This window comes from Coregonus clupeaformis, chromosome 10, assembly GCF_020615455.1.
Source record: "Coregonus clupeaformis isolate EN_2021a chromosome 10, ASM2061545v1, whole genome shotgun sequence".
In the NCBI taxonomy this organism is placed as follows: Eukaryota; Metazoa; Chordata; class Actinopteri; order Salmoniformes; family Salmonidae; genus Coregonus; species Coregonus clupeaformis.
The window spans coordinates 14,909,331-14,936,106 of record NC_059201.1 but is presented as its reverse complement, the minus strand read 5'-3'; the positions used below and the strand labels follow the sequence as shown (position 1 = coordinate 14,936,106).

General features: G+C 44.9%; 5 non-coding genes and 1 pseudogene across 5 annotated transcripts; all 6 read right to left on the bottom strand.

Moving 5' to 3' along the window:
• Positions 1-14,772: 14,772 nt before the first annotated feature.
• Positions 14,773-14,912, bottom strand: LOC121576081. Its single transcript, XR_006002433.1, has one exon. It is a non-coding gene; the product is annotated as a U4 spliceosomal RNA (small nuclear RNA).
• A 368-nt stretch (positions 14,913-15,280) lies between these two features.
• On the bottom strand, positions 15,281-15,421 carry LOC121576079. Its single transcript, XR_006002432.1, has one exon. It is a non-coding gene; the product is annotated as a U4 spliceosomal RNA (small nuclear RNA).
• A 944-nt stretch (positions 15,422-16,365) lies between these two features.
• On the bottom strand, positions 16,366-16,470 carry LOC121576080 (annotated as a pseudogene).
• Positions 16,471-17,079: 609 nt separating this feature from the next.
• On the bottom strand, positions 17,080-17,220 carry LOC121576076. The gene has a single exon (XR_006002429.1). It is a non-coding gene; the product is annotated as a U4 spliceosomal RNA (small nuclear RNA).
• Positions 17,221-17,824: 604 nt separating this feature from the next.
• Positions 17,825-17,965, bottom strand: LOC121576078. Its single transcript, XR_006002431.1, has one exon. It is a non-coding gene; the product is annotated as a U4 spliceosomal RNA (small nuclear RNA).
• A 616-nt stretch (positions 17,966-18,581) lies between these two features.
• Positions 18,582-18,722, bottom strand: LOC121576077. The gene has a single exon (XR_006002430.1). It is a non-coding gene; the product is annotated as a U4 spliceosomal RNA (small nuclear RNA).
• Between the last annotated feature and the right edge of the window lie 8,054 nt (positions 18,723-26,776).

Sequence of the window (26,776 nt, the reverse complement as noted above, 5' to 3'; positions counted from 1 at the left end):
GGCAGCCTTTTGGCACTTTAGTATTGTGGGATCTTGTTTCCGTAAGGTTTGTGTTGGTGTATTAACCTAGGACTTCACGTATCGTTTTGTTGTTTTGTTATTGTGTTAAAGTACTCATTAAAAGATGTACGCATATCACACTGCGCCTTGGTCTGCTACTTACGACGATCGTGACACTAGGCCCTCCATGGAATGAGTTTGATGTAGTAGTAGCACTAGCAATAGTAGTTAGTAGTAGTAGTATTAGTAGTAAGCCTAAGCGTCAGGTGACCCAGAGGAGTAATGGCTAGTGCTCAGCGCTTTCTCCTTTACCTGCTCTGCTGACAGACACTGAAAAACAGCCTCCTTGTTGTTGTTCTGCAGACCAGAAACAATGGATCTAAACAATCACAAATATGCTGGTGAAAGCAGTTTTTTTGCTCATAAGATATAATGTAAACTCGTCACCAATAATGCTTTTTGTAACATAAAAATCCCTCCAGATATAGTCTCTCATCACATGAGACAACAGTGTGTCAGTGTATCTCTCATAACATTCATTGAGACATCCCCACACAACTGTGTGTATCATAAACCAGGTCACTAGGACAAAAGCCATTATGAGGTAATGATAGATGAAGAAAACGCTTTTGTCAGCAAGTTTTCAAACCAGGTCCACGAGATAGAGAATATGGTGCCTGTGGCTGCCTTTCATGCTCACAAACACACTCAAATAGCACATGCGGACACAAACACATGTGCACACGTGTGCTGCTTGTGATTCAGGGCATGTATTCAGGGCAGTAACCCTACCCTGGTCCCTGTCACCCTGTGGGTGGGATATATCACATGACCATACCTCAAAGAGGCTCAGCTGTTTGTTACTCTAATTCTGGCTGAGCACTGCCTGGGACTCTATCCCAGATCCACTGGAGGTGGAGGGGTTAAATTGAGCCCCTGTGGTGCAGGAGGAGAGCTAAGAGGGGGACACGAGGAGAGGTTGGGGTAGAGGGGGATGGGGGATAATCTGAAGCAGTGATTCAAGGATATGTCCCACTATGGGTTGAAGAACCACAGGCTCTCTATATGAGGTGATTAGAGTCAGCAAGATTGTGTGTCAGTGTGTGAGTGCGTGTGTGTGTGCACGTATGCATATTTTTGTGTCAATATGAGGGACAGAAAGATAAAGAGCCAAAGTAAAGTGTGTGTGTGTGTGTTTGTGTGTAAGCCACATGAAAAGATCTCAATCCTTTCAACTAACTCATATGCTGAATTTCCCTGACAGAGAGAGAAAGCAACCAAAACAGAGACAGGAAAGCTTTTGACACAGAACAGGAAAAGTGTTTGTTGAGCTGGGCATTGTCTCTCTGAAACGCTGTCAGCACTCTTATACTTTCTGTTAAACACACACACGCAGAGGGGTGCGTGTGTACACACTCATCAGGGCACACGTGCACACACGCGCACACACTCACATGCACGCACAGACACATACACATACACACTTGTGTCCTTTCTCTCCTCAAGTACAGATCATCAATTAGCTGGCCAGAGTGTATGATGGTATTCCAAGGTTAAATGCTAGAGCTGTCTGGATGATTGTAAGTTATACAACCCTCCAGCAGAGAACATGACAGTCCAGCAGCCTGCCTCTCCACTGGTAATACACTGGTCTAGTCATGGCTCAATACATTATAGTCACGGCTCGATTCACCTCCCTGTTTGTCGTCCTCAGTTCCATTTAAATTCAGAAAATGAATTTACATTCCAATGGAATTTTGAGTAGTGCCATCTATTAGCAATAAGGGATTTAGGAATTGGCTGAATTAAAATGGAACTGAGCCGATCCCTGCTTCGTCTTCCTGTTGACCCTCTATGGGGTTCTAAGAGAAAGAGCAGTGTTGATGGGGTTTCCTGAAAGAGCGAAATAGATGACTGACCAGATCATAAAAGCAAAGTTTGGAGAATGAACAAGAGAAGAATGTAGGTATGTGTCAAATCAGGATGCTGTCCCCCCCCCCCCCACATACACACACAACCTCGGGGCTGGGTGTTTGAGTTGCTCATTGTTTCCTGGTTAGGAGAACACAATATCCAAAGCCTGGTAATGGAAGTTAGATTAATTGCTGACAAATCTGTATTCAGCAGCTCCCTTTCTCTGCCTCTGACAGATTTATGACAGAGATTGATGGAGGGGAGGGTCGGGCCTGAGAACTGCCTCTGTTAGGGAGAAAGGGAAACAATGGTCCACTGACTGAGAGAGCGAGAAAGAGAGAGAGAGAGAGAGAGAGAGAGAGAGAGAGAGAGAGAGAGAGAGAGAGAGAGAGAGAGAGAGAGAGAGAGAGAGAGACAGCAGCCCAGATTTTGTCGGTGTAGTTTTTCCTTTACAGTAATGTACTGTTAAACAAAGTTTCTTTGGAATTTACAGTAACATACTGTACCTTTTGTATTCTTCAGTAGCTTACAGGTAACTGGCTTTTTTTTTTTTTTTTACAGTGTAGCGTTAGGGTTAGGGTTGGGGTTGGGGCTGGGGCTGGAGCTAGGGTTAGGGTTGGGGTTGGAGTTAGGGTTACAGCTAGTGGTGAGGCCGTACTGACTGACCAATGGACACCTGGACCTACATTATGATAAGGCACATACTAAATATGGACACAATCGTTAATGCTAAAGTAATTAGGTAGATGTATTGGCCAGGTTGCATGTTCAGAGTAGGTGGGACAGGCGAGGTGGGAGATCTGGTCAAATCCCCCAAGCAATGTGAAATCATAAAATATACTGTATTTTATGCCCATATACATTTAAACAGTGCCTTCGGTATTCAGACCCCTTGACTTTTTCCACATTTTGTAACGTTACAGCCTTATTCTAAAATTGATTAAATGAAACATTTTCCTCAGCAATATACACACAATACCCCATAATGCCAAAGCGAAAACAAGTTTTTTGAAAATTGTGCTAATTATTTAAAAATAAAAAACATAAATACCTTATTTACATAAGTATTCAGACCCTTTGCTATGAGACTCGAAATTGAGCTCAGGTGCATTCTGTTTCCGTTGATCATCCTTGAGATGTTTCTACAACCTGATTGGAGTCCACCTGTGGTAAATTCAATTGCTTGGACATGATTTGGAAAGGCACACACCTGTCTATATAAGGTCCCACAGTTGACAATGTATGTCAGAGCAAAAACCAAGCCATGATGTCAAAGGAATTGTCTGTAGAGCTCAGAGACAGGATTGTGTCGAGGCACAGATCTGGGGAAGGGTACCAAAACATTTCTTTAGAATTGAAGGTCCCCAAGTGGCCTACGTCATTCTTAAATGGAAGAAGTTTGGAACCACCAAGACTCTTCCTAGAGCTGGCCGCCCGGCCAAACTGAGCAATCGGTGGAGAAGGGACTTGGTCAGGGAGGTGACCAAGAACCCGATGGTCAGTCTGACAGAGCTCTAGAGTTCCTCTGTGGAGATGGGAGAACCTTCCAGAAGGACAACCATCTCTGCAGCACTCCACCAATCAGGCCTTTATTGTAGAGTGGCCAGACGGAAGCCACTCCTCAGTAAAAGGCACATGACAGCCCACTTGGAGTTTGCCAAAAGGCACCTAAAGACTCTCAGACCATGAGAAACAAGATTCTCTGGTCTGATGAAACCAAGATTGAACTTTTTGGCCTGAATGCCAAGCGTCACGTCTGGAGAAAACCTGGCACCATCCCTAAGGTAAAGCATGGTGGTGGCAGCATCATGCTGAGTGGATGTTTTTCAGTGGCAGGAACTGTGAGACTAGTCAGGATCGAGGCAAAAATGAACGGAGCAAAGTACAGAGAGATCCTTGATGAAAACCTGCTCCAAAGCGCTCAGGACCTCAGACTGGGGCGAAGGTTCACCTTCCAACAGGACAATGACCCTAATTACACAGCCAAGACAATGCAGGAGTGGCTTCGGGCCAAGTCTCTGAATGTCCTTGAGTGGCCCAGCCAGAGCTCAGACTTGAACCCGATCTAACATCTCTGGAGAGACCTGAAAATAACTGTGCAGCAACGCTCCCCATCCAACCTGACAGAGGTTGAGAGTATCTGCAAAGAAGAATGGGAGAAAGTCCCCAAATACAGTTGTGCCAAGCTTGTAGTGTCATACCCAAGAAGACTCGATGCTGTCATCGCTGCCTAAGGTGCTTCAACAAAGTACTGAGTAAAAAATCTGAATACTTATGTAAATGTAATACTTCAGTTTTTATTGTTGTATAATTTAGTGTCACGAATTCAGCCGAGGCTGCCCCTCCTCCTTGCTCGGGCAGGTTTCGGCGTTCGTCGTCACCGGCTTATTAGCCACTACCGCTCCATTTATCATCACTCCATTTGTCTTGTCTTGTCTTGTCAATCACACACACCTGGTACTCATTCCCTCATTAGTCTGTGTATAAGTGTTCCCTCTGCCACCTTGTCCTTTGTGAGTGATTGTTCGTTGTGTGAGTGACTAGCTCGGTTGAGCTACTCTTTACTTGAAGGTTGATTTTCCCTTGTGCTAGTTTCGTTCTGTCGCTATATGCGCTACATTATTGTACACTGAATAAACTCTTGATTTCGGTGTTTTACCTCCTGCACCTGACTCCATCATTCACACCTCATCACAGAATCACTCACCAGCTATGGAGTCAGCGCACACCTGGAATCGTGGCAAGGGTCCAGGAGAATTCCACGATGCTGGCCAGCTCGGGGGAAGCGATGAATCGGGTTCTTCAGGTCATCCAACGCCTGGAGAGAAGAGGAACCGATCTATCGAGACCAGCTGGATCCAGCCACCTACATCACAGCACCCGGAGGGATCCAGATATCCCGACCTCGGGCGTTCGATGAGACGCCGGCTCTATGGCAGAGATTCCTTCTCCAACTGGAGCTGTACTGCTCCAGTGTCAAGCCGGCGCCATCAGATCGAGAAAAGGTGTCCGTCCTCATTTCCTGCCTCTCGGGGAAAGCCCTGGAGTGGGCCAACGCGGTTTGGAGAGAAGGAGGAGTCGCGTTGGAGGACTACAGGGAGTTCGCCCGCCTATTTTGGGCGGTTTTCGATCACCCGCCTGAGGGGTCCTGATCAACCAGTTCCGGTGCCATCTATGGGAGGACGTCCGACGGGAGCTAGCCTGCCGTGACACCAGTTTGTCTTTTCCTGAACTGGTGGACATGGCCATTCATCTGGAAAACCTGCTGGCAACCAGAGGACGTCCTGGAGGAGGTCTGCCCGTTCCCGCCCCGACCGACGCGGATCCAGAGCTCATGGAGCTGGGTGGTACCGCACACCGAGAGAGCGGAGGACGACAGCACCAGTGCCACTCGGATGGCACGAAGGGACATTCCACCACACGTTGTCGTCAGCGCTCTTTTGGGTCAGGAGGCGGCAGGCAGGGCACTCTCGCATCACCCCAGGTATTGAGCACCCACTCTTGTTCAGAGCCCTCTGCTAAGCACTGTACTATACCCATATACTTCCCTGATCACATGAGAGTTCCCCAGTGTAAGGTGCTAGTCGATTCAGGTGCAGCTGGGAACATTATGGACAAAACTTTCACACGCCGCCAGGGCATTTCATTAGTTCCCCTATCCATTCCATGCCCCATCAGAGCATTGAGTCACGGTACCAGTCACCATGATCACACAGGAGACGCATTGTGAGCAGGTCACTTTTTCCATCATTGAGTCTCCTGCTTTCCCTGTGGTGTTAGGTATTCCATGGCTAGCACTCCACAACCCCACTTTCTCATGGCTGCAGAGGGTTCTCATGAGGTGGTCGCGAGAGTGTCAGGGTAGGTGTATGGGTGTTTCCGTTGGTGCAACCACTTCGGAAAGTCCAGACGGTGCCTCCACCGTGCGCATTCCCCCCGAATACCATGATCTGGCACAAGTCTTCTCTAAAAATAAAGCGATTAAATTACCACCTCATTGGCGTGGATTGCGCAATAAACCTTCGGGTAGATGCTGTACCTTCCAGGAGTCATGTCGCAGGCGAAGACGGAGGCTATGGAGACATACGTCACCGAGTCCCTGCGCCAGGGGTACATATGTCCCTCCTCTTCACCCGCCTCCTCAAGTTTCTTTTTTGTGAAGAAGAAAGACGGCGGTCTGCGCCTGTGCAATGACTATTGACCACTGAACAAGGAGACGATTAGATTTAGTTATCCTCTCCCCCTCATTCCGTCAGTGGTTGAGTCATTGCATGGAGCGTGCTTCTTCACTAAATTAGATCTCAGGAGTGTGTACAACCTGGTGCGTATCCGAGAGGGAGATGAGTGGAAGACAGCATTCAGCACAACCACGGGCCATTATGAATACCTGCTGATGCCCTATGGTTTGATGAATGCTCCCTCAGTCTTCCAGTCCTTTGTGAATGAGGTGTTTCGGGACATGCTTGGTCGCGGTGTAGTGGTCTACATCGACGACATCTTGGTGTATTCCGCTACGTGCCCCGAGCATGTGTCCCTGGTTCGCAAAGTACTGGCCCGACTGTTGGAAAATGACGTTTATGCTAAGGCAGAAAGGCAGTCCGTCTCCTTCCTCAGATACCGCATTTCTACCACAGGTGTGGAGATGGAGGGCGACCGCATTGCAGCCGTGCGTAATTGGCAGACTCCAACCACGGTAAAGGAGGTGCAGCGCTTCCTTGGCTTCGCCAACTATTATCGAAGGTTTATCCGGGGCTTTGGCAAGGTCGCAGCTCCCATTACATCTGTGTTGAAGGGTGGGCCATCCCGGCTCCGCTGGTCTGTTGAGGCTGACAGGGCCTTCAGTAACCTGAGGGAACTGTTCACCTCGGCCCCGGTACTGGTCCACCCCGATCCATCACTACCATTCGTAGTGGAGGTGGATGCGTCCGTGGTTGGGATGGGAGTAGTCCTGTCTCAACGCTCGGGCACGCCACCCAAGCTCTGCCCCTGTGCGTTCTTCTCAAAGAAGCTCAGCCCGGCAGAGCAGAACTACGGCGTCGGTGATCGGGAGCTGTTGGCTGTTGGCTGTTGTCCGAGCTCTGACAGAGTGGAGACATTGGCTCGAGGGGGCGAAACACCCATTCCTCGGCTGAACCCTTGCCAGGCCAGATGGGCCCTATTCTTCACCCGGATTGATTTCACACTGTCATACATTCCGGGTACGAAGAACGTGAAGGCAGACGCACTGTCCCGGCTGTATGATACAGAGGAGAGGCCCAGAGACAATACCCCCATACTGCCAGACTCCTGCATTGTGGTGCCGGTAGTATGGGCGATGGATGCGGATATAGCGCAGGCATTACGCACAGATCCATCTCCACTGCAGTGTCCAGCTGGGCTGCAGTACGTGCCTGCACTTATCCGTGATTGTCTGATCTACTGGGCACACACGACACCCTCCTCTGGTCACCCAGGTATCGGTCGTACAGTCGTACGCTGCCTGACTGAAAAGTACTGGTGGTCTACCTTGGCTAAGGACATGAGGGTGTATGTTTCCTCCTGCTCAGTGTGCGCCCAGAGTAAGGCACCCAGGCACCTCCCAGTGGGTAAGTTAAAACCTTTACCAGGTCCACAACGACCATGGTCTCATTTGAGTGTTGATTTTTTAACTGATCTGCCTCTCTCTCAAGGGAACACCACCATCCTGGTCGTTGTGGACCGCTTTTCGAAGGCCTGCCGCCTCCTTCCTCTGCCCGGTCTCCCCACGGCTCTGTAAACTGCGGAGGCCCTGTTTACACACGTCTTCCGGCACTACGGGGTACCAGAGGATATAGTGTCTAACTGAGGTCGCCAGTTCACATCAATAGTCTGGAAGGCGTTCATGGTCTGGGAGTCTCGGTCAGCCTGACCTCTGGGTTCCACCCTGAGAGTAATGGGCAGGTGGAACGGGTTAATCAGGATGTGGGTAGATTCTTGAGGTTCTATTGCCAGGAACGGCCAGGGGAGTGGTCGGTGTTCCTGCCATGGGCAGAATATGCACAGAACTCACTCCTCCACTCCTCTACGAACCTAACACCATTTCAGTGTGTTTTAGGTTATCAACCGGTTTTGGCACCGTGGCACCAGAGCCAGACCGAAGCTCCTTTGGTGGATGACTGGCTTCGGCGCGCGGAGGAGACGTGGGACGCTGCCCATGTTCACCTCCAACGCGCCGTGCGTCGCCAGAAGGCCAACGCTGACCGTCACCGCAGTGAGGCCCCCGTCTTTGTACTGGGGGATCGGGTCTGGCTCTCGACCCGGAATCTGCCCCTCCGCCTGCCCTGCCGGCAGCTAAGCCCGCGGTTTGTAGGGCTGTTCAAAGTCCTGAGGAGAATCAACGAGGTCACATATACGTTATTACTCCCCCCTGATTACCGTATTAACCCCTCGTTTCATGTGTCTCTCCTCTGGCCGGTGGTGGCTGGTCCGCTCCAGGAGTCTGAGGTACGGGAGGTCCCTCCACCTCCTTTGGACATTGAGGGGGCGCCGGCGTACTCTGTCCGGTCCATCCTGGGGGGGCCTTCAGTACCTCGTGGAGTGGGAGGGGTACGGTCCAGAGGAACGGTGCTGGGTCCCGGTGAGGGATATCCTCGATCCCTCTCTGCTGAGGGACTTCCATCGTCGCCATCCAACTCGCCCTGCTCCGCGTCCTCCTGGCCGTCCACGAGGTCAGTGTCGGCATGCTGCTGGAGCTGCGCATCAAGGGAATTCATCCGAGGCTGCCCCTCCTCCATGCTCGGGCAGGTTTCGACGTTCGTCGTCACCGGCTTACTAGCCACTACCGCTCCATTTATCATCACTCCATTTGTCTTGTCTTGTCTTGTCTTGTCAATCACACATACCTGGTACTCATTCCCTCATTAGTCTGTGTATAAGTGTTCCCTCTGCCCCCTTGTCCTTTGTGAGTGATTGTTCGTTGTGTGAGTGAGTAGCTCGGTTGAGCTACTCTTTACTTGTATGCAGCCAAGGTTGATTTTCCCTTGTGCTAGTTTTGTTCTGTTGCTATATGCTCTACATTATTGTACACTGAATAAACTCTTGATTTCTGTGTTTTACCTCCTGCGCCTGACTCCGTCATTCACACCTCATCACAATTAGCAACATTTTCTAAAAACCTGTTTTTGCCGTCTCATTATGGGGTATTGTGTGTAGATTGATGAGGGGAAAAAACAATTCAATACATTTTAGAATAAGGCTGTAACGTAACAAAATGTGGAAAAAGTCAAGGTGTCTGAATACTTTCCGAAGGCATTTTATATAGAAAAACATGTATTACTGTGCTCTATTTAAGTGATAATGCCAGAGAAGCCGGTGTTTGGAAGATATATTGGCACAGGTGTTGTTAGGGTTAAATTCGACAAACCGTTCCAATATATCCTCCAAACATCTTCTTCGAGGGCATTATTACTTTTATACAACAGGTTACCAACATGTTCAAATAATGATTGACATGCTTTTTACAGTGGAGCTCAAGTTTATAAATTGCATCTGCATGTTATATATGTGCTTCAATTCTAGTTTCACATATTATTTTAGTTAAGACATAATAATGTTCTAATATCTCTATATAATCTGAACCTAAGTCAAATTGCATAAAATACAGTATGTACTGTATGCACCGCTCTACCATTGATCCCCTGCCCCCTGTTCTATAGTGTACACAGCCACACCCTGCCCTGACACTAACTACTGGGGCTCTGTGATTGGGTAGGACTTAGAGCCACCAGCTGTTTGTAATCAACCCCCGTCCCCGTCCCCGTCCCCCGTCCTCCCACAAACATACACACACACACTCTGACAGCTGGATTACCTCCAGATGTGTTAACTCCACTCTCAGAGTTCTGAGAGAGAGAGAGTCTTTTAAACATCCAGTCCAGTTTTCGAACAGTAGAGATTACTTAAATGGGTTATGACTTAAAATGGCTATTCATAAAATAGACCATTCTCACACCATTCTCACTCAATGTTGTAGATCATTGGTAGACTGAGGAGCTCTAGAGCCATATAGATTCAGTGATGGTTCTAATCAAGTCGAACTGACTCAAAGGTACATGGTCTAAAAATCAAGCTAACAAAACTAAAGGTCTACCTGCTGCTGCCTGTTGTTCTGTCCAGGGCTGTTTCTAACTTTTTTGGGGCCCTAAGCGAGATTTGGTTGAGCACTACACTTTTTTCTCGCCCCTGGCGGCGGAGAGAACATTTAGCATTTTCCAAGCTAATTTCATGCAATTCTACACATTTTTCCATGGGGCAGAGAGAATAATTTTCCATTTTAGAACTCATTTCATGCAACTCTACTCATTTTGCCATGGGGCGGAGAGAACATTTTGCAGTTTTAAAGCTAATTTCCTGCAATTCTACACATTTTGCCATGGGGTTGAGAGAATAATTTGCCGTTTTAAAGTTAATTCCCTGCAGTTCTACACATTTTCCTAAGAGATAGAGCGAACACTTTTCAGTTTTAAAGCTAATTTCTTGCAATTATACACATTTTCCCATGACTAATGCAATGCTCATATGATATCTGATTGAGAGTGAATAACTAAATCAATGGGGGCCCCTTAGACGTCAGGGCCCCTGGGCACATGCCTTGCGTACCAGTCAGTAAGTCAGCCATGATTACTACAAGGTTTAGATAGCTAGCTAGACTAACTTACCTAGCAATCTATAAAATGTTAGCCGACATGGGCTAATTGAGTGACTATCAGTGACTGACATAACAAGGAGAAAAAACATGTTTTGAAAATGCACGTTGTGTATTCTATTATCCCAACTAACAGTAAGTTGAGACCCCAACTGACTTCCTAAATACATATATACAGTGCATTTGGAAAGTATTCAGACCCCTTCACTTTTTCCACATTTTATGTTACAGCCTTATTCTAAAAAGGAATAAATAAAACATTTTCTTCATCAATCTACACACAATACCCCATAATGACAAAGCGGAAACAGGTTTTTATTTCCATAAGTATTCAGACCCTTTGCTATGAGACTCGAAATTGAGCTCAGGTGCATCCTGTTTCCATTGATCATCCTTGAGATGTTTCTACAACTTGATTGGAGTCCACCTGTGGTAAATTCAATGGATTGGACATGATTTGGAAAAGGCACACACCTGTCTATATAAGGTACCACAGTTGACAGTGCATGTCAGAGCAAAAACAAAACCATGAGGTCGAAGGAATTGTCCGTAGAGCTCCAAGAGAGGATTGTGTCGAGGCACAGATCTGGGAAAGGGTACCAAAACATTTCTGCAGCATTGAAGGTCCCCAAGAACACAGTGGCCTCCTTCATTCTTAAATGGTGGAAGTTTGGATCCACCAAGACTCTTCCTAGAGCTGGCCACCCGGCCAAAATGAGCAATCAGTGGAGAAGGGCCTTGGTCAGGGAGATGACAGAGAACCCAATGGTCACTCTGACAGAGCTCTAAAGTTCCTCTGTGGAGATGGGAGAACCTTCCAGGAGGACAGCCATCTCTGCAGCACTCCACCAATCAGGCCTTTATGGTAGAGTGGCCAGACGAAAGCCACTCCTCAGTAAAAGGCACATGGTAGCCCACTTGGATTTTTCCAAAAGGCACCTAAAGGACTCTCAGATCATGAGAAACAAGATTCTCTGGTCTGATGAAACCAAGAATGAACTCTGACCTGAATGCCAAGCGTCACGTCTGGAGGAAACCAGGCACCGCTCATCACCTGGCCAATACCATTCCTACAGTGAAGCATGGTGGTGGCAGCATTATGCTGTGGGAATGTTTTTCAGCGACAGGGACTTGGAGACTAGTCAGGATCGAGTGAAAGATGAACGGAGCAAAGTACAGAGAGATCCTTGATGAAAACCTGCTCCAAAGCGCTCAGTACCTCAGACTGGGGCGAAGGTTCACCATCCAACAGGACAACGACCCTAAGCACACAGCGAAAACAATGCCGGAGTGGCTTAGGGACAAGTCTCTGAATGTCCTTGAGTGGCCCAGCCAGATCTAACATCTCTGGAGAGACCTGAAAATAGCTTTGCAGCGACGCTCCCCATCCAACCAGACAGAGCTTGAGAGGATCTTCAGGGAAGAATAGGAAAAACTCCCCAAATACAGGTGGGCCAAGCTTGTAGCATCATACTCAAGAAGACTCTAGACTGTGATCGCTGCCAAAGGTGCTTCAACAAAGTTCTGAGTAAAGGGTCTGAAAACTTATGTAAATGTGATATTTCCATTTTTTTCTTTTTTTGTAAATTTGCAAACATTTCTAAAAACCAGTTTTTGCTTTGTCATTATGGGGTATTGTATGTAGATTGATGAGGGGAAAAAAACTATTTAATCAAATTTAGAATAAGGCTGTAACGTGACAAAATGTGGAATACTTTACGAATGCACTGTATACACTCACCGGACAGTTTCTTAGGTACACTACCCCATTCACAAAAATTGATCGCTACTACAGACAGTGAGTCCTGTGGCCATGGTTTTCTATATAAAGCAGGCAGACAGTTTGATTGAACGTTAGAATGGGCAAAATAAGTGACCTAAGCGACTTTGAGCGTGGTATGATCGTCGGTGCTAGGCGCGCCGGATCCAGTATCTCAGCCGCCCTCCTGGGTTTTTCATGCACGACACTGTCTAGGGTTTACAGGGAATATTGTGACAAACAAAAAACATCCAGTAAGTGGCAGCCCTGAGGGCGAAAACAGCTTGTTGATGAGAGAGGTCAAAGGAGAATGGTAAGAATCGTGCAAGCTAACAGGTGATCCACAAACAGGCAATTAACGGCACAGTACAACAGTGGTGTGCAGAACGGCATCTCGGAACGCACAACGCGTCAGTTCTTGTCACGGATTGGCTATTGCTGCAGACGACCAAACCGGGTTCCACTCCTATAAGCTAAAAACAAGAAGAAGTGACTCCAGTGGGCACGCGATCACCAACACTGGACAATTGAGGAGAGGATATTGCCTGGTCCGAAGAATCCCAGTTCCTGTTGTGTCATACTGATGGCAGAGTCAGGATTTGGCATAAGCAGCATGAGTCCATGGACCCATCCTGCCTGGTACAGGCTGGTGGCGGTGATGTACTGGTGTGTGGAATGTTTTCCTGGTACACGTTAGGTCCATTGATACCAATTGAGCAGCGAACGTTTCCGACAGCTTGTAGAATCGATCCCCCAAAGAATTCAGGATGTTCTGGAGGCAAAGTGGGGTATGACCCGGTACTAGATGGGTGTACCTAATGATATATATACATATTTATTATATTTTGGTTGGGGGCCCCCTAACGGCTGCTTTTGTCGCTTATGCCTAGAAACGGCACTGGTTTCGTCTGAGCTAACACACTAAATGCTCCCTCAGTCAATGCAGGACTCGTATCATGCTTCCTATACTTTTTTGCCCCAGTTAAAAACTTCCTTTTTTCATCTCCTCCTAGAGAAACTCACTGATCATGTATTGTATTTGATTGGAATTCCATATTTTGGCTTTCACCAATGAAGCAACATCAAATCTGTGAACACTTCAAGGAAGGAAGTATTCATTTCAAAAAGTAATTTAATACTAGTGCCTTTGACTTTCTGTGAGCTACCGCCATCTAGTAGCACAATAAGACTCTTGCATTTGACGGTAGGGATATTACCTTCGTGACAGAAATGAATGACACATTTCATAAAAAATACTCCTAGACCATTTTAAATGCAAGGACACAAACAACAAGTATACTTTTAAAGATATATGGTTTATTTTCATAATAAAAAATTACATTTCACATTTAGAATAATTTGGCGATGGATTAAGCAATCAACATTTTTCAGAGACAAAGCATCTTTCTCCAATATGGCTCCTTTACTAGGATGGAGGTTACTGCTGTACAAATATGCACACTTCTCCCTGAAATCTCTCTCTAACCCCTCTGTGTCTGTCATCCCTCTCTTTCATTGCTCTATCTCTCACCACCCGCCCCCACCTCTCATCCCTCTCTTTCTATGACCTTGTTTCTTAAATTAATTGTGGACGCAAGGCCAATCTTGTATTCATCAGAGAGACACTGTCTGACAGTGTACACTTATTAATAATCTGTCTTTCTGTTAGCGCATCGTCCCATTTATTACACTATATAGAGAAAGGAAAGTCAAAGTATGATGACCTAAGTATGAAAAAGGAATGTTGCTTCTACATTGATAAAGTTTGATCATAAAGTTTCTGGTCCCCTCCCCCATGTCAAATACATGGATTCAGGAGGTGAGATTATTAAGGGGATAGGGTGACATCACCCTAACTCTCGTTTTAATACACCAATGGTAACATGATATTATCTTATCTAATTTAAATTAGGTAAGATAATACTACCTTGTAACCAACATCAGAGAAGGTGTGTTTGCAGAGGGGTGTGGTTTATATAGCTAGATAGCTACTTTACTGGTGACAAAATTTGACTGTAGGGTGACAGCAAATATAATTAAAAGTTTACACTATTCATCTATGGCAAAAATACTCATGTCTCCCCTTTCATCTGTGTCTGGTGTTAGCTAGTTACCGCTGCCTCTAGTGTTGGTAAGAAAAAGTGTAAAAAAGCATGTTTGGGTAAACTTACTTCTTGCAACCACTAGAGGCAGTGGTGTGGCAAAGCTGAGTAAAAACTGTTTTCTGTTCACGACAAAGTCCCACTGTTGCTGAGTCTATTCTCCCGTGGACTACTTCTGACACATAATATTCTACTGACGCCTTTTTTCTGTTTGCACCTAGTCACAAGATAATGTGAACCTGTCAGCTGAAATAACATAAAGTCTGAAGAGCAAATGAGTGGGATGCTGTCAATGTTTAGACTTGGCACCACCTTCTCTTTGACATGTATAGTCGTCTCGTATTAGACTACCAAAAATTGGCAGGCATGACTATATTTCAAGTCGTCCCGGCAGGGTATTGGATTTGTTTTCAACCAGCAAAACTCACACCTCAGATGGACCTCATAGGCTATGATATCACCTCTGTGAAAGAATACCAGAAGACAGCCTCTCAAATTGTTTGAAGTGTCTATCCCAGCTTCTCGCCAAATGGTATTAGTTTCTTGTCATATTGGTATGTCTAGCAGTTATCCCCCTACCTAACACTTTGGTGTATGCTTGATTACGTGTTAATCATGGCAAGGTGGGGTAGTTATACAATTGATTTTGCCTTTTGTCCTGTACACAACCAATCTCCGATTCTGCTTTACAATGGACTACTTCTGAAATAGCATATACTGACACCTTTTTCTGTTATTAATAAGTCACCTTTCAGCTGAAATAACACATTTTGAAGAGCAAATTAGTGGGAAGCAGACCATGTTTGCACTTTGCATCCAACTTCTTTTTGACATGTATAGAAGTCTCGTGTGAGATTATCTGAAATTGCCAGGGCTGACTATATTTCAAGTCGTCCTGGCGGGGTATTTGGTTATTTTTTCAACCAGCAATAATCACGCCTCAGATGGACCTCATAGGCTATGATATCGCCTCTGCGAAAGAATACCAGAAGACAGCCACTCAAATTATTTGCAGTATCTCGCACAGCTTCTCCCCAAACAGTATTCGTTTTTTGTTACATTGGTAAGTCTAGCAGTTATCCCCCTAAGTAACACTTTGGTGTGTGCTTGACTACAGGTAATTCATGGCAAGGTGGGGTAGTTATACCACAGAAGTTGCCTATTTCCCTGTACACAACCAATCTCCAATAGCGAGAGCAAAGCGTTTTGGGTAATCTGCGCCACTGCCTCATCTACAATGGGTCTCAAATGCTAAACCTTTTCCACTCAGCCTTGCCACCGCTGCCTCTAGTGGAGGCAAGAAGAAGTGCAAAAAAGCAGCTTTGGGTACACTTACTTCTTGCAAATGTATCTCGCACAGCTTCTCGCCAAACTGTATTGAATTTGAATTTTTTTACATTGGTATGTCTTGCAGTTATCCACCTACCTAACCCTTTGGTGTAGCCTTGATTACAGGTAATTCATCGCAAGGTGGGGTAGTTATACAATTGATGTTGCCTTATTTCATGTAAAAAAAAACAATCCCTAATAGAGAGAGTAAAGAATTTTGGGTAATCTGCACCACTGCCTCAGCTACACTGTGTCGCAAACGCTAAACCTTTTCAACTCAGCCTTGCCACAGCTGCCTCTAGTGGAGGCAAGAAGAAGTGTAAAAAAACAGCTTTGGGTACACTTACTTCTTGCAAGCACTAGAGGCAGTGTTGAGCAAAGCTGAGTGGAAACTGTTTTCGGTTCACGACCCAGACCCACTGTCTGTAATTCTACTTTACACTGCAGTACTTCTGAAAAATCATGTCCTGACACCTTTTTCTGTTTCTACCTAGTCGCAAGATAATGTTCACCTTTCAGCTGAAATAACAAGGTTTGAAAACAAATGAGTGGATTGTAGACTACATTCGCGTCTAACTTTTCTTTGACATGTATAGAAGTCTCTTGTGAGACTACCAAAAATTGCCAGGGGTTAAGTTTTCAACCAGCAATAATCACGCCTCAGATGGACCTCATAGGCTATGATATCGCCTCTGCGAAAGAATACCAGAAAACAGCCACTCAAATTATTTGTAGTATCTCGCACAGCTTCTCCCCAAACTGTATACATATTTTTATTTATTTGGTATGTCTTGCAGTTATCCCCCTACCTAACACTTTGGTGTATGCTTGATTACAGGTAATTCATCGCAAGGTGGGGTAGTTATACAATTGATGTTGCCTTTTTTCATGTACAAAACCAATCCCCAATAGCGAGAGCAAAGCATTTTGGGTAATCTGCACCACAGCCTCAGCTACAATGTGTAACAAACGCTAAACCTTTTCCACTCAGCCTTGCCACAGCTGCCTCTAGTGGAGGCAACAAAGAAGAAGTGTAAAAAAGCAGCTTTGGGTACACTTACTTCTTGCAAGCACTAGAGGCAGTGTGGAGCAAAGCTGAGTGGAAAGTGTTTTCGGTTCACGACCCAGACCCACTGTTGGTAATTCTACTTTACACTGGAGTACTTCTGGAAAATCATGTACTGACACCTTTTTCTGTTTCTACCTAGTAGCAAGATAATGTTCACCTTTCAGCTGAAATAACAAGGTTTGAAAACAAATGAGTGGAATGTCGACTACATTCGCGTCTAACTTCTCTTTGACATGTATAGAAGTCTCGTGTGAGACTATCAAAAATTGCCAGGGCTGACTATATTTCAAGTCATCCTAGCGGGATATTGGGTTAAGTTTTCAAACAGCAATAATCATGCCTCAGATGGACCTCATAGGCTATGATATCGCCTCTGCAAAAGAATACCAGAAAACAGACGCACAAATAATTTGTAGTATCTCGCACAGCTTCTCCCTAAACGGTATATATATATTTTTTAATTTGGTATGTCTTGCAGTTATCCCCTACCTAACACTTTGGTGTATGCTTGATTACAGGTAATTCATCGCAAGGTGGGGTAGATATACAATTGATGTTGCCTTTTTTCATGTACAAAACCAATCCCCAATAGCGAGAGCAAAGAATTTAGGCTAATCTGCACCACTGCCTCAGCTACACTGTGTCGCAAACGCTAAACCTTTTCCACTCAGCCTTGCCACAGCTGCCTCTAGTGGAGGCAAGAAGAAGTGTAAAAAAGCAGCTTTGGGTATACTTACTTCTTGCAAGCACTCGAGACAGTGTGGAGCAAAGCTGAGTGGAAACTGTTTTCGGTTCACGACCCAGACCCACTGTTGGTAATTCTACTTTACACTGGAGTACTTCTGGAAAATCATGTACTGACACCTTTTTCTGTTTCTACCTAGTAGCAAGATAATGTTCACCTTTCAGCTGAAATAACAAGGTTTGAAAACAAATGAGTGGAATGTAGACTACATTCGCGTCTAACTTCTCTTTGACATGTATAGAAGTCTCGTGTGAGACTATCAAAAATTGCCAGGGCTGACTATATTTCAAGTCGTCCTGGCGGGATATTGGGTTAAGTTTTCAACCAGCAATAATCACGCCTCAGATGGACCTCATAGGGTATGATAACACCTCTGCAAAATAATACCAGAAAACCCTCTCAAATTATTTGTAGTATCTCGCACAGCTTCTCGCCAAACTGTATTTATTTGAATTTTTTTACATTGATATGTCTTGCAGTTATCCACCTACCTAACCCTTTGGTGTAGGCTTGATTACAGGTAATTCATCGCAAGGTGGGGTAGTTATACAATTGATGTTGCCTTTTTTCATGCACAAAACCAATCCCCAATAGCGAGAGCAAAGAATTTACGCTAATCTGCACCACTGCCTCAGCTACACTGTGTCGCAAACGCTAAACCTTTTCCACTCAGCCTTGCCACAGTTGCCTCTAGTGGAGGCAAGAAGAAGTGTAAAAAAGCAGCTTTGGGTATACTTACTTCTTGCAAGCACTCGAGACAGTGTGGAGCAAAGCTGAGTGGAAACTGTTTTCGGTTCACGACCCAGACCCACTGTCGGTAATTCTACTTTACACTGGAGCACTTCTGAAAAAGCATATACTGACACCTTTTTCAGTTTCTACCTAGTCGCAAGATAATGTGCACCTGTCAGCTGAAATTTCATAAAGTCTGAAGAGCATATGAGTGGGATGCAGCCCATGTTTAGAGTTTCCAACAACTTCTCTTTTGGCATGTATAGCAGTCTCATATGAGACTATCAAAAATTGCCAGGGCTGACTATATTTCAAGTTGCCCTGGCGGGGTATTGGGTTAAGTTTTCAACCAGCAATAATCACGCATCAGATGGACCTCATATGCTATGATATCGCCTCTGCAAAAGAATACCAGAAGACAGCCACTCAAAAGCGTTTTGGGTAATCTGCACCACTGCCTCAGCTGCAATGGGTCGCAAATGCTAAACTTTTTCCACTCAGCCTTGCCACCGCTGCCTCTAGTGGAGGCAAGAAGAAGTGCAAAAAAGTAGCTTTGGGTACACTTACTTCTTGCAAGCACTAGAGGCAGTGTGGTGCAATGCTGAGTGGAAACTGTTTTCCATTCCCGACCACCCAGACCAACTGTTGCTGATTCTACTTTACACTGGAGTACTTCTGAAAAAGCATATACTGACACCTTTTTCTGTTTCTACCTAGTCGCAAGATAATGTTCACCTTTCAGCTGAAATAACAAGGTTTGAAGAACAAATTACTGGAATATAGAGCAAAGCGTTTTGGGTAATCTGCACCACTGCCTCAGCTACAATGGGTTGTAAACAAAAAACCTTTTCCACGCAAGATCATTTGCACCTGTCAGCTGAACTATCAAAAACGTTGACGATCAAATTAGTGGGATGCAGCCCATGTTTGGATTTGGCACAATATTCTCTTTGACATGTATAGTAGTCTCATATGAGACTATCAAAAATTGCCAGGGCTGACTATATTTCAAGTCATCTGGGCAAAAAACATCTTTCACCATCGGGAAGAGGCTCAAACTCGGAGGTCGTCACCGCACCTGCCACAGCAGTTAATTCATCCTCACGCTCCTCATGTTCAATTTCCTTCTGCAGCACTCTTAATGTGTTCCACTTTCTTCCTTTTTTCCCTGCCCACCTTCTTGCCGATCTTCAATGGGTTCCCCTGACTCCATCTCCAAGTCCGACAACCATTCAGGCGTAGGACTACCCTCCGTAATTACAATTATTTTCAAGACCAATGTATCCTTAACTACAGCAACATTTTCAGAAATGGTTACAGAAAACGTTTACTTGCTATGACCTTGTTTGAATGCACTGACTAAGTTGCTAAGAACAAGGGCGCCTGCTAAATTACCAAAATGTAAATGTTAAAAGAAAACTTGCAAAGAACACTGAGTAATATGTCACTGCATGGGTAATTCCAGTAATATACTGTAAATTAAATTACAGTAACATTTGTGGTACTGTAAAATGGATTACCGTAAAATGGATTACAGGAGATGTACTGTAAAATATATTAGTTACAGTAACTGACTGACCAATTGTTGCCAGTCAGTTACTGTACATTTTACAGGAAATGTTTTAAAGTGTTCTATAACAGTATTTCAATGTTTGGTTTGTTAAATATGATACGCAACTCCGGCTCATGTAATGTCCGTTTTCATAGTTTACTCAGTTTTATACTTGAGTCGTCTTCTGCTGCATGCCGCTTCGCACACAAAGCCCTTCACCCTGTCACTCAATGAGAGAGAGCAGTTGCTCCACCACTGCATCACTTTCTTGCCGTTCACTCTGCAGTCTGCATGGTCAGATAGATGCAACAAGATGTCGGTGACAACAATGCTACTTTCCACAAGCGTTCTATAATTACACTATTAGTTTGTGTATCTTACTGTCTGCTAGATTATTTTCTTAGCAAGTTGTAGCTAAAATAAATCTTCTTAGCCGCTAATGCTAATCACTAGTTAGCTGGCTAGCTAGCTTGCTAAATGTACTTGTAAGAGTCAGAGCAAACGTAGCTAGCTAATACAGCCTGGTACCGGTGCTGGTGTAGGCCTAGATAAGCATATTGATTGTGCAACGGTATCTTCTAAATCAGAGAGGAATAAGTGAAGAATGAACATTCTTCTACTTCTTCTTCTTCTTCTTCTTCTTCTATGATATCATGGAGGTCCGCAAACAATCGTTTAAGTGCATGCCGCCACCTACTGTGCTGGAATGTACAATCAATCACGATCTGCCCAATTCTGTACTACCATGAAAATAAAATTCAAAATCAAATAAATCTTCTACCTCTCTCTGTACATGGCATCCACCAAATGCTGCACTTTGTTCTCCCCCACAATTACAGCACTTAACCTTCCCATTGCTTCCACATTCACCTTAATCATTTGCCCCTCCACACTTGGCACATATTTTCTTTCCTTTACACTGAGCAGCTACATGTCCCATTCTTTGGCATTTAAAACACTGCAGTGCATATGGAACAAATTCTCTAACATTGAAACTAAGGAATCCTATCTGTACTTTTTCCGGCAATACTTTCTCAAACCTCAGCATCACTGATAATCTTTCACTTCTTTGACCCTCTTTCCTACTAATCAACCTTTTGGCCTCAGTCACTCTGCCTCCCTTCACATTTTCTTTAATATCATCTGTGGACATAGATATTGGGACCCCAGTGATAACTCCCCTCAATCTAGTACAAGTACCAGGGACATGGTTTTTAATCTTCTTCCCATTAAGCTTTTCCATTTCCAAAATCTTCTCTTGCTGAGCCTGGCTACCACACAATATTAACAATCTACCAATTCCAATGAACCAAGCAAATTTCACTTCACCTATCTCTTTCTCTAAGGCATTAGTCAGCCGGATAGGGTGCAAGTGAGGCCCTGTGGTCTCATCAAACACTATAACCACTTTCCACTCCAACACATCACTACTCTTGCCTCCTACCTTGGCCCTTTTTATGCTTTCTTTACTAGACACTCCACTGCTTTCTGTATCATGATCTCTCTTCTTCCTATGTCTTTCCACTATCGACCATTCCGGTCCTTGACCTTCATCCTCCCGCTCCATCTCATCAGACTGACACCCATATTGTTCGCATTCCAGCACAGCTGTTGCTTCACCAACTTTTTCTAAATTTCCCCAATTTCGTCCGCATTACACGCAGCCATTTCCCATTCCCCCGAACAATGGATCAACTCTACAAGCTTCACCAATCCTGCAAGCCAAGTCAAAGTCAATCCAGCATGAACATTAGCTACATGAGGTGACAACATGTATTGCAACATCTAATTAGCCTCACCAGGAAACACTGACCAACACTTTGGTTCCTACCCTGTCAATAATTCCTCCTGGTTTATTAATTAATTGTCATGACAAACAATCAATCAATCAAATGTATTTATAAAGCCCTTTTTACATCAGCAGATGTCACAAAGTGCTATACAGAAACCCAGCCTAAAACCACAAACAGCAAGCAATGCAGATGTAGAAGCACGGTGGATAGGAAAAACTCCCTAGAAAGGCTGAAACCTAGGAAGAAACCTACAGAGGAACCAGGCTCTGAGGGGTGGCCAGTCCCCCTCTGGCTGTGCCGGGTGGAGATTATAACAGTACATGGCCATTAAGGCCAGATTTCTCTCCAAGCTGTTCAAACGTTCATAGATGACCAGCAGGGTCAAATTATAATCACAGTGGTTGTAGAGGTTGCAACAGGTCAGTACATCAGGAGTAAATGTCACTTGGCTTTTCATAGCCGGGCATTTAGAGGTTGAAATAGCAGGTGCGGTAGAGAGAGAGAGAGTTGAAAACAGCAGGTCTGGGACAAGGTAGCACGTCCAGTGAACAGGTCAGGGTTCCATAGCCGCAGGCAGAAGAGTTGAAAGTGGAGCAGCAGCACGACCAGGTGGACTGGGGACAGCAAGGAGTCATCAGGCCAGGTAGTCCTGAGGCATAGTTATAGGGCTCAGGTCCTCCGGGAGGGGAGGGACTGCCCACTATATTCCATCTATAGAATTTGAATAATTATTATATTTCCATGATTCCAACAGTTCACCAATTAACTAGGCCTAGATTTGTTTCCCATATCATGCACAACGGTGCATGGTACAGTGTGGAAATGATAACAAAAGTGTGGGAAATGCAGAAATTGATCAAATTGTTGGGGGAAAAATGTGTTTGAAGTTGGATTAAACAGCATAAAACAATCAGAATAGAGAAAACCCCATTGAAATCACTTATAATTTATGTGTTGCCAAACTAGGGTCATGAACTACCCATAAAGCATATTTAGAACTTGTATTATTCAAAAACCTAAAATACTGTCAAAAATGTGACAAATATTGTGATATGATATTTTGGCAATATCGCCCAGCCCTACACATACATAACATACAATACAAAACATATGAAGGGGAATGTGTGTTGTCTCCGACAGTGGAGGGTCTGGGTCGCTGCGTAGTCAACAGCCAGGGTTTCATTAAATAGGCCTAAGCACTATACTTTTTTAGTGAACATATAGGGCTCTATTCAATCTGTAAAGCTGAAGCATTACAGATTCCGAGAAGTTTAAAGGTAATTTCCGATAGAGCCGACATATGCAGTGTTTACCGTGAATGCATTCTCCGCTAAAGTGGGAACACTGCCTTTAAAGTTCAATCACGCTGTAAAGCTGAACTTCCACGTCGGGCGCTAGTGAGCACCACATGGTGTAGACGCTTCTCTGACTACCTCCTCACCCCTGCTTAAATTTGATTTAAATTCTTATTTTGCCCGACCAAACTGTTACAATGAGCAACCCTATGAGAAACACGGCCTAGGGGAAAATAAATAATCAAAAAACAACCGGCAAGGGAGACGGCAAAGTCCCTACGGTCAAGTCTGAACCCACCAAGCACAAGACGGGGATGGCGATGCTTGCATTAGCCTAGCCGTGATGGCTAGCATGGCTAACCCTGACTCGGAGCCTTCACCGATTATCATATTAGCAGCTATCAAGAAAATGGAAGAGGACATGAACACTTGATTTAATCATCTGGACTCATCCTTACAATCAGTGCAAACCTCCCTGGCTGACCACACAACCCACATTATTGACAGTTGTGGCTGCTTCGCGTGAGTTATTGTTGTCTCTACCTTCTTGCCCGTTGTGCTGTTGTCTGTACCCAATAATGTTTGTACCATGTCTTGTGCTGCTACCATGTTGTGCTGCTGCCATGTTGTGTTGCTACCATGTTGTTTTCATGTTGGGTTGCTACCTTGCTGTGTTGTCGTGTGTTGCTGCCATGCAACGTTGTTGTCTTAGGTCTCTCTTTATGTAGTGTTGCGTTGTCTCTCTTGATGTGTGTTTGGGCCTATATTTATATATTTATTTTATTTTTTAATCCCAGCCCCCGTCCCCGCAGGAAGCCTTTTGCCTTTTGGTAGGCCGTCATTGTAAATAAGAATTTGTTCTTAACTGACTTGCCTAGTTAAATAAATGTTAAATAAAAATATAAAAAAAGGAAATGCAGGTGACCACGAGACACACCACCCTCGAGGGACAGTATGAAGAGCTACTAACAGCAAACAAAGCTATGAAACTCAAGCTAATTAACCTCGAGGGACTTTCAAGGCGTTCGAATATCAAAATCACAGGCCTGGAAGAAAACATTTAGAATGGCAGACCAACTCATTTCGTGGCAGAACTCATACCAAAACTGTTAGGGTTTGACAATTTCCCCCAAGGCCTAAAAGTGGACCGAGCGCACCACATCGGCATGCACTCCATTACGCGGCACTGCGTCATGATTGCCAAAATCCACCACAACCCGAGCAGGAAAAGATTCTGCGCCTGTCCCGTCAGCAATTCCCCCTGTCCTTAAAACAGGGATCTGATTAACATACAGTGCATTTGGAAAGTATTGACTTTTCCACGTTTTGTTACGTTACAACCTTATTCAAAAATGTTTTAAATTGTGTTATTTTACTTATCAATCTACACAAAATACCCCATAATGACAAAGCAAAAACAGGTAGAGTGGCCAGAAAGAAGACACTCCTCAGTAAAAGGCAAGACAGCCCGCTTGGAGTTTGTCAAAAGGCACCTAAAGACTCTCAGACCATGAGAAACAAGATTCTCTGGTCTGATGAAACCAAGATTGAACTCTTAGGCCTGAATGCCAAGCATCACGTCTGGAGGAAACCTGGCACCATCCCCACAGTGAAGCATGGTGGTGGCAGCATCATGCTGTGGGGATGTTTTTCATCGGCAGGGACTGAGAAACTGGTCAGAATTGAAGGAATGATGGATGGCGCTAAATACAGGGAAATTCTTGAGGGAAACCTGTTTCAGTCTTCCAGAGATTTGAGACTGGGACGGAGGTTCACCTTCCAGCAGGACAATGACCCTAAGCATACTGCTAAAGCAACACTCAAGTGGTTTAAGGGGAAACATTTAAATGTCTTGGAATGGCTTAGTCAAAGCCCAGACCTCAATCCAATTCAGAATCTGTGGTATGATTTAAAGATTGCTGTACACCAGCGGAACCCATCCAACTTGAAGGAGCTGGAGCAGTTTTGCCTTGAAGAATGGGCAAAAATCCCAGTGGCTAGATGTGCCAAGCTTATAGAGACCTACCCCAAGAGACTTGCAGCTGTAATTGCTGCAAAAGGTGGCTCTACAATGTATTGACTTTGGGGGGGGTGAATAGTTACGCACGCTCAATTTTCTGTTTTTTTTTGCCTTATTTGTTGTTTGTTTCACACAAAAAAATATTTTACATTTTGTTGTGTATGTTGTGTAAATCAAATGATATAAACCCCCCAAAAAATCAATTTTAATTCCAGGTTGTAAGGCAACAAAATAGGAAAAATGCCAAGGGGGGAAAATACTTTTTCAAGCCACTGTATATCCTGAGTGGCGCAGTGGTCTAAGGCACTGCATCACAGTGCTAACTGTGCCACTAGAGATCCTGGTTTGAATCCAGGCTCTGTCGCAGCCGGCCGTGACCGGGAGACTCATGGGGCGGCGCACAATTGGCCCAGCGTCGTCCAGGGTAGGGGAGGGAATGGCCGGCAGGGGTGTAGCTCAGTTGATAGAGCATGGCGTTTGCAATGCCAGGGTTGTGGGTTTGATTCCCATGGGGGGCAAGTATAAAAAAAAAAAATATGTATTCACTAACTGTAAGTTGCTCTGGATAAGAGCGTCTGCTAAATGACTAAAATGTAAATGTGAAGGCATATGAACTAACAGGTTATAGAGCAAAAAACGCAATTATCACAACACATAGGTTGTAATATGGCTTTTTCTTCTGAAATGGCTTCCCCTGTGATTTTACCCACTCACCGCTACTGGCAGCTGTATAACTTTTTAAGGTCATGAGGGCCCATGCCAAATCTTTTCAGCCTCCTGAGGGGTAATAGGCATTGTCATGCCCTCCTCACGACTGTGTTGGTGTGTTTGGACACTGAGGAACTTGAAGCTCTTGACGCACTCCACTACAGCCCCGTCGATTTGAATGGGGGCGTGTTCGGCCCTCCATTTCCTGTAGTCCACGATAAGCTCCTTTGTCTTGCCCACATTGAGGGAGAGGTTGCTGTCCTGGCACCATACTGACTCCCTATAGGCTGTCTCATTGTTGTCGGTGATCAGGCCTACCACCGTCGTGTCATCGGTGCATATTGAACAATTATATTGCAATGTACAGCCTTGCCTAGGTATCATCTGGGGGTATCAGCCTACTCAGTGACACCACAGAACACAACTGTGAAGAGTTTACATAAATATTAGCGTCGTAGCTCTGATTGCAGGACTTTGACTGTGGGAAATCACCTAACTATTCAGCCTATTGACTGGTGAGCTAATGTGGCTCATTTCACAGTCATTTCACAGTGGTGTCAAAGTCCTGCAATAAGAGTTACGACCTTAATATTTGTGTAAACTCTTCACAGTTGTGTTCTGTGGGTGTCACTGAGTAGGCTGATACCCCGTTTCATGGACCCAAGATCCAAATGTAAGGCTGTATATTGCAACATGAATGGCAAATACGCACAATAGACGTATTCATTTCAATTGCAGTCATTTAGCACATGCTCTTATCGAGAGCAATTACAGTTAAGTGCCTTGCTCAAGGGCACCGAAATATTTTTCACTTTGTCGGTTCGGGGAGTCAAACCAGCAACATTTCGAGTACTGGCCCATCGCTCTTAACCGCTAGGCTACCTGCCGCCCACAGTCAAGGTACTGCAATATGAGCTACAACACTAATATTTATAAACTCTTCACAGTTGTGATCTCTGGGTGTCACTGAGTTGGCTGATATTTCATGGACCCAAGATCCATAGGTAAGGCTGTACATTGCAATATGAATGTTCACTACACAGTAGGTTGACTGGTGAGCTAATGTGGCTCATTTCCCAGTGGTGTCGAAGTCCTG